A 6,803-nucleotide genomic window follows, 5' to 3' on the forward strand; every position below is an offset into this window, starting at 1 on the left:
GTTACGCGTATTATGCACCAAAAAGCATGTTTTTATTATTTTACCGCTCTTTCTGCAAAAAAAACAGATCTGTTAGTTCCAAATATAATTTGGCATCATTGTAACACAATTTTAGTTCCCTTGTGAGTCAGATGCACCTGTTGAAAAAAATCGAACCCTATTTGAAGCACATCACGTTGGTCCCTGTGAGTTCATTTGAAATATTTTATGGACCTGTTTTTGCCTGTTTGCCCCCTTGTAGAGATTTCTTTTAACGTACAATCGCCAAGTACACATCACATCACAATGCAGGAATGGGCTTGAAAAATGGTGATCATCTATTACCTAAAGCTCTTTCTAGCTCTTCTAGATCTCTCTAATATATGTTTAATTACTTGAACATATGACCCGCCAGGAGAGGGCACGCCTTTCTTGTTAAATCATCCCAAAGGTGTATTTTTGAGATCATTGCTACCCTTCACAATGCCAATTCAATGCATGCATTGAAGGACTTGATGTATGTCATAGATATTTTGTGCCTCAGTCATCCCCCTCAAATAACAAGTTCAATAAGTTGTGTGTATGTTTGGGCCAAACCGGAATGTACAGACGAAGAGTACTTTACAGTACTTAACATTATTCAATCCTCATTATAAAACATTTTCCATCCACTACGACCCATTCAGTGTTCTCAAAAAGTGTTCCATTATGAAAGCTTACATTGTGACAATTGTGGCTCCTCTCAGCTTCACAGAAGCGTAAGTTCTAAAAGCCCGTGGTTTCATAAAGACTTAGACTAGGAAACAAAGAAATACCCTCCTCCTCATTGTTCACAATTGGAAATATTTCCAGTCGCCATTGCTCATACAACAATTGAGAGCAATGTTTGGCCCAAGAAACTATTCCTTCCAATTACGACAAGCGATTCAGACCAACACTGGTTTCTGGCCAAGAAGGTAAGAAAAGTCTTCTTTTTGCCATTGAAAAATCAAAGTAAAAAGATATTTGTTCCTGATTTTAGACGGACCAGTCCAACTTAATATCTCAATGTACATCCAAGAGTTAAGCATCTGTTCCTATCGTCAACAATTGATTGTTGATAGATATTTCCGTCAATTCTGGGTGGACCCCCGATTGGCATGCCTGAAGTTGAGGACAAGGACGAGACCATCCTGACTTTGGGGGATATGTTCGTGGATACCCCGATTTGGATCCCAGACACGTTTGTGGTCAACAGTAAGAACGGCTTGGTGAGCGAAGATGCTCCTGAGACCAAAGGAAGGTCCTTTCTGAGAGTGAAGGCTGATGGATCTGTTTTGGGATCGACCAGGTACGCACAGTATGTAAATGATATCGGTTTTATATGATTGATTTGCAGGGCATTAGTAACGAAATTACAAGTAACGCAATTACAGTAACTCTTTCCTTCTTTTTGAAAAAGGAACTGTAATTCAGTTACATTTTAAAATGATGTAGTTGTAACGACCAAAAAACGAAAAGAATTACTCGTTACTTGTTCCTTTTTTAGCTTCCAAAGTGGCCTTTAATTTTTCGTTTATCTCATGACAATGGAGGAAACTTAAGGCTCAACAGAGCCTCCATCAATCTAGCATATTATAAGCAATGGAAGTAAGGGTTGAAAATTGTGCTGGCTCTTAACTACTCGGAGGGTGCTCTTAGATTTAAATCTTGTTGCATTTGCTACTTTATTGTTCACATATTCTCAATCAAATTCCTTTGGGCTGAAGACCTAATTCAGTGCAGCAAGGAAATTCTTTCTTGGGCTTGAGCATGATGCATTAGATTTACCAAGACTCCACATTTCCATGATTTAAGCCATCAAGCAAGGAACCTTCACTGACTTGACAAAGGCTAATACTGTTTATCCATCATGTCATTTGCAACATTGTTTCAACCCTCAACAATCATCAAACCCATCTAAGGTCCCAATCCTGACTCCTCAAAGCATTATAATGAAGTACATTTTGAGCAACTATGCCAAAATGAAATGTTAATGCTCATTTTTGAAAACAGATGACACAAAGTCTTTAAATTTTGCGCATTAGGACTGCTTGAAGCCCAAAACACAATTTCTTTGGTGAAATATAGTTGTGGTGGGTCAAAAACCATACGATATTGGTCACCTCAAATTTTAGTAAAAGTAATTGTAACGAGTAACGCCGTTACATCTGTTTTGAGCAATGGCTGTGTAACCAATTACTATTTTTGACCAAAGTAATTGTAACTGTAATTCGTTCCATTTATTGAGGAACGACTAATGCCTTGTTGATTTGGAGCCAATGTCGATTTTAAGCATTTACATTATATACAGTACAGTAGATCTGGTTTGTACTTAAAATTCATCTCAACATCTGTGCAATCTGGGTCCTGCCCATAGAAAACCATAACTAGAATGCTTAAGCTCAACAGGGGCTGTACCGCATGAGCATGTTTTCGGGTCAGCTGACGCTGGTGGAAAAGCGACAAAGATCTATCGTGAAATCTCGCTTCAGGCAAGTTGAATTATTCTCATGAAACTTTTGTCATTCCTCTTTAATCCTAATTTCTTTTGAATCTTACAACTATTCAGGTAGAAAGAGCGGTAGAATAATAAAAAAAACATGCTTTTATCAGGCATAATACACGTGACATCCCTTGTTTAGCAACGCATGTCGAAAGTGTAACAAGATGTATCCGAAATTGCAACGCAATGATGAGGCATTCGGAATTTCGTTTCAATCTCCCAACAATGTGCTTGAATGTGGGCAACATGATTGCACCTTTACGTAATCAAGGTAATTTCGACACCTCTGGAGGTCAGCCCCAACCCAGGCTTGTTCCTTGCCTTTCAGTTAAGTGTTTCCACCTTATGGATGAAAACTTTAACTTGAACCCCATTTTAACCCCTTCAAAATTTCGTTCTTAAAAATGTGGTCGGACAACTTACTCAAACACGTTTTATGAAGCGTGCTAGACGAGAGTAATTGCTTGACAAGGAGTCGATTAGTGGTTTCTACTCTGAATTTGGACGAGCCGTCAACGATTCAAATTTGTACCATAGTTGTCCTAAGTAGCTTGACTACGAATGAAACATTTTGCCCACTAGCGACAACTGAGACGAAAACAAGCGATGGCAGCGCCTTTGATGGATCTATATATGAAGTTATTTATGGTCCTGCCAATCGAGCCACCGCAGGCTTGCGCACCTGCCAAGGTGCCCCCAGGCCCTTGCAACCAAAAGGTTAGGTTAGGTCTATAATGATTTATAATGATTACTAAAAAAGTCACTGCACAAATCTTGGGATGGATAATGGTTACAGATCTGATTGGGTGTGAATTTTCACTTTGAGTTGTCTATTTGAAATATGACATATCTTACGCAAATTCCGTTCCAAGTTGATCTGTCCCATGTCCAAGAAACATACGGAGGTGACTTGCTTGTTCCACGTTGAAAGCTGTGAGCCTCTTGCCGTAAGATATTGTATTTAGCCGAAAAAAGCACAGTGACCAACATAGTATGGTTGAAATAAGTAGGTTTGTACTTCTCAATGATAAAACTATCCCAAAACCACCCGCCTCCTACTCTTTCTAGTTGCCGCAAAAGCCAACGTCATTTACTATGCTTGGAAGGACTTTGAGGCCAATTCGATGGTTGTGTCCGGTCAGGTGGTTTGGTTGTTGAAAAATAACGGTTGGAAATTGGTCGAGAGCACCCCTGTCAATGACTATGTTGAACTTGAGAATGGTGAGTCAAGTGGATGCTGCCAGTAGCAGTTTGTTTCTCCTTCTGAAAATGGCCTTCATTGGGTGGGATTGGTATTTTTCAGGAAAATACTCCAGGGTTTCGTTGAACTTAAAGTTGGAGAAAATTGGGGGAGAGGGAGAGACAAAAGGAATCTGATGAATGACCTTTAGTGATTGGTAAACAAGATAAACTTTGCTTCTTGATCGAATATTATAATCTAAAGAAAGATTAATGATTGGAATGAATAAATGATTTTTTGCAATGCTCTGTAGTTTTTATGATCTCTCCTAGTATATTTGTGTAGCCATCAGAGCGAACAACGTTCTGGACTTGTCATTTCCGATGACCCTGGTCCAGGGCATTAGTCGTTCCTCTATAAAAGGAACGAATTACAGTTGCAGTTACTTTGGTCAAAAATAGTAATTCGTTACACAACCGCTACTCGAAAAACTTGGAATGGCGTTAATCGTTACAATTACTTTTACTCAAATTTTAGATTACCAACTATTATGGTTTTTGCCCAATGAAGGCCATTCTTCTCTAAAGAAATTGTGTTTTTTGACTCAAAGAGTCCTAAAGCTTAACATTTGAAGATTTTGTGTCAACATTTTTAGTTAAAGGGCCTTGGCATTATAATGCTTTGAGGAGGATAATTAATGTTGAAGGTTTGAAACAATGTCGTCGCAAAAGTCATGATGGAAAACCAACTCAAATTCGTTGGTAGACTAAATATCATATAAAGATTGAAAGTTAATAAATAGACGAATTATAACCTTTCATTTAATAGTATTGAGGATTACATTCCCTGTAGCGGTTAGAATAGCCCATGAAAAACCAAACCAAACCAAAAAAAAAGTATTGGACATTGTGAAGTCTGTAAAGCTTCCTTCTGAGAAGTCTTTGCCTTAAGTCGTGGAAATGAGGAGGCTCTAGAAATTTGATGCATCATAGCCAAGCTAGGGAGCGATTTTCCTTCTTGACAATTGCACTGAATCAGCTCTTCAATCCAACGGAATTTGATTGACAAGATGTAAACAATAAAGTAGCAAGAACAATTTCAGATTAAAATACCAAGGTCACCCTCAGCATAGTTAAGAAGAGTAAGCACAGTTTTCAACTCTGACTTCTTTCGATCGTAATACGTTAGATGGAATTAGCAATAAATGGCTATTTCTGTTGAAATCTCAGCATAGCAGTCACGAGATTAACGAAAATTTAAAGGCCATTCTGGAAGCTGAAAAAGGTCGTTCCTATTACACAATTTTACAATGTAATGCAATTACAGTTCCTGTTTTCGAAAAGAGGAACGAATTAATATCATTTCATTACTAATGCCCTGCCCTGATCCATATGGCCTGTTTCAATGTATCTATGTTTATTATTGTTTATTGTTTTTTTTATTGTTTATTGTTGAGAGCCACTCACAGACACAATGTGTATAAAAGAGTAATGGCACAATTGGGAATAATATTAAAACCGAGAGAATGGAAAGCAAGCACTATTAATTAACTGCTCAAGAGGTAGAACACATACGATAAGAAAACAAATTAATTGCTTCCGGTCCAAACCAATTTTTTGAAAGAAGCAGACGAACTGGATAGACGAGTGGCCAGGGGGAGCGCACTCCATGGATCCACCGTCCTGATAAAAAAGGTTTAAGATCGTGAAGAGGACACGGTGAAGGGTTTTCTTACTTCTTGCTTCACAACACTCCTGGTATTCCTGTTGGACTCGTCGCTGACGAGAACAATGAGTTCATCGGTGGAATAGATATTCCTGATTTTCATTTCACTGTTGAATATTTTGTAGAAGATGACCAGATCAGCATAGATCCTTCTTCGCTTCAATGATGGAAGATCCCATACATGTAGACGATCGGAATACCCCATCCCCTCGGTCTCCGTCGCCAGTCTCGACATCCTTCTCTGAACGGACTCCAGCAGGTTGATCGAGGACTGCAAACCAGGGGACCAGACCGAAGAAGCATACTCGAGAATTGGTCGAACATACGTGTTATACAGAGGTCGGAGAACGCAGAGTCGACGCGTTGAGAAGTAGCGCTTGATCATCCCAACCACCAAATTGGCACGACAAGCCAATTTAGCACAGTGGGTCGAGAAAGACAATTTCCCAATTTCAATATGACACCTAGTAATCTGTTACAGCGTCATGTTCCCGAGATAGGGTCAACTACTTCCCTCTAGGATCAATCATTACTCTAAAGTCGGTTAGCTTTAGAGTGAGACCGGCCAAAAATGTCGGTTTGGCTAAGTTCAAGTTCAATGATGAGTACTGCCCTTTGATTATAGCTAGGTTAGAAGAACTGGACCTGGCTTCAATTCTGATTCTAAAACAGGAATCTTCCATAGATGCAGCCTTAGATAGGTCAATCTCGGTTTTAGGGAAGAGTGCTTGATACTGGTTTTCACAATTTTTCCTGAAATATCGAAAAAAAAAATGCAGGGCGTCTCCTCTAAAGTGTGGATCACGTTTTTATATAACTCTGCTTTTAGTTAATGAATCAAAATTTAATTTTGAAACGTTCTAGATTTCATCTTAAGAACGTTCATATTAAGATCTGTTCGATGTGGCCCCTACTGTTTTCGCGTACGGCGTGAAGCCGCCGAGGTACTTGGGCGACCGCCCCACCCACGGTGTCCTCGGACAAGTCCGCCCACTCCTTCAGCAACATGGCCTTCAAGGCCTCGACAGACTTGTGGGGAGCCTTGTTGACCTTCGCTTCCATGATTCCCCATATGCCGTAGTCCATGGGGTTGAGGTCATGACTTGATGGGAGGCCATTCCAACTTGTGCAAGAAGCCGTCAAAATGGGTACAATTTTCATTTTGGTTGACATTAAAAAATATCAAGCTTATGTTGAAGGGTAGCACGAATAATATCAGAAAACCACCTTTGTCACATTTGAGGCAAAGCTTACAAACCAAAACTTGTCGTTTGGTTTTATTTATAAATTGGTTTATTTAGCTTGTGTTTTCTCAGGGTTATCACATCACCCGAGAAAACCGGTTTACCTGGCATATTCGATTGAATTTGGCCCAATATTCTGGTTTTGACGGGA

Source organism: Tigriopus californicus, chromosome 4, assembly GCF_007210705.1.
Source record: "Tigriopus californicus strain San Diego chromosome 4, Tcal_SD_v2.1, whole genome shotgun sequence".
Taxonomy (NCBI): Eukaryota; Metazoa; Arthropoda; class Copepoda; order Harpacticoida; family Harpacticidae; genus Tigriopus; species Tigriopus californicus.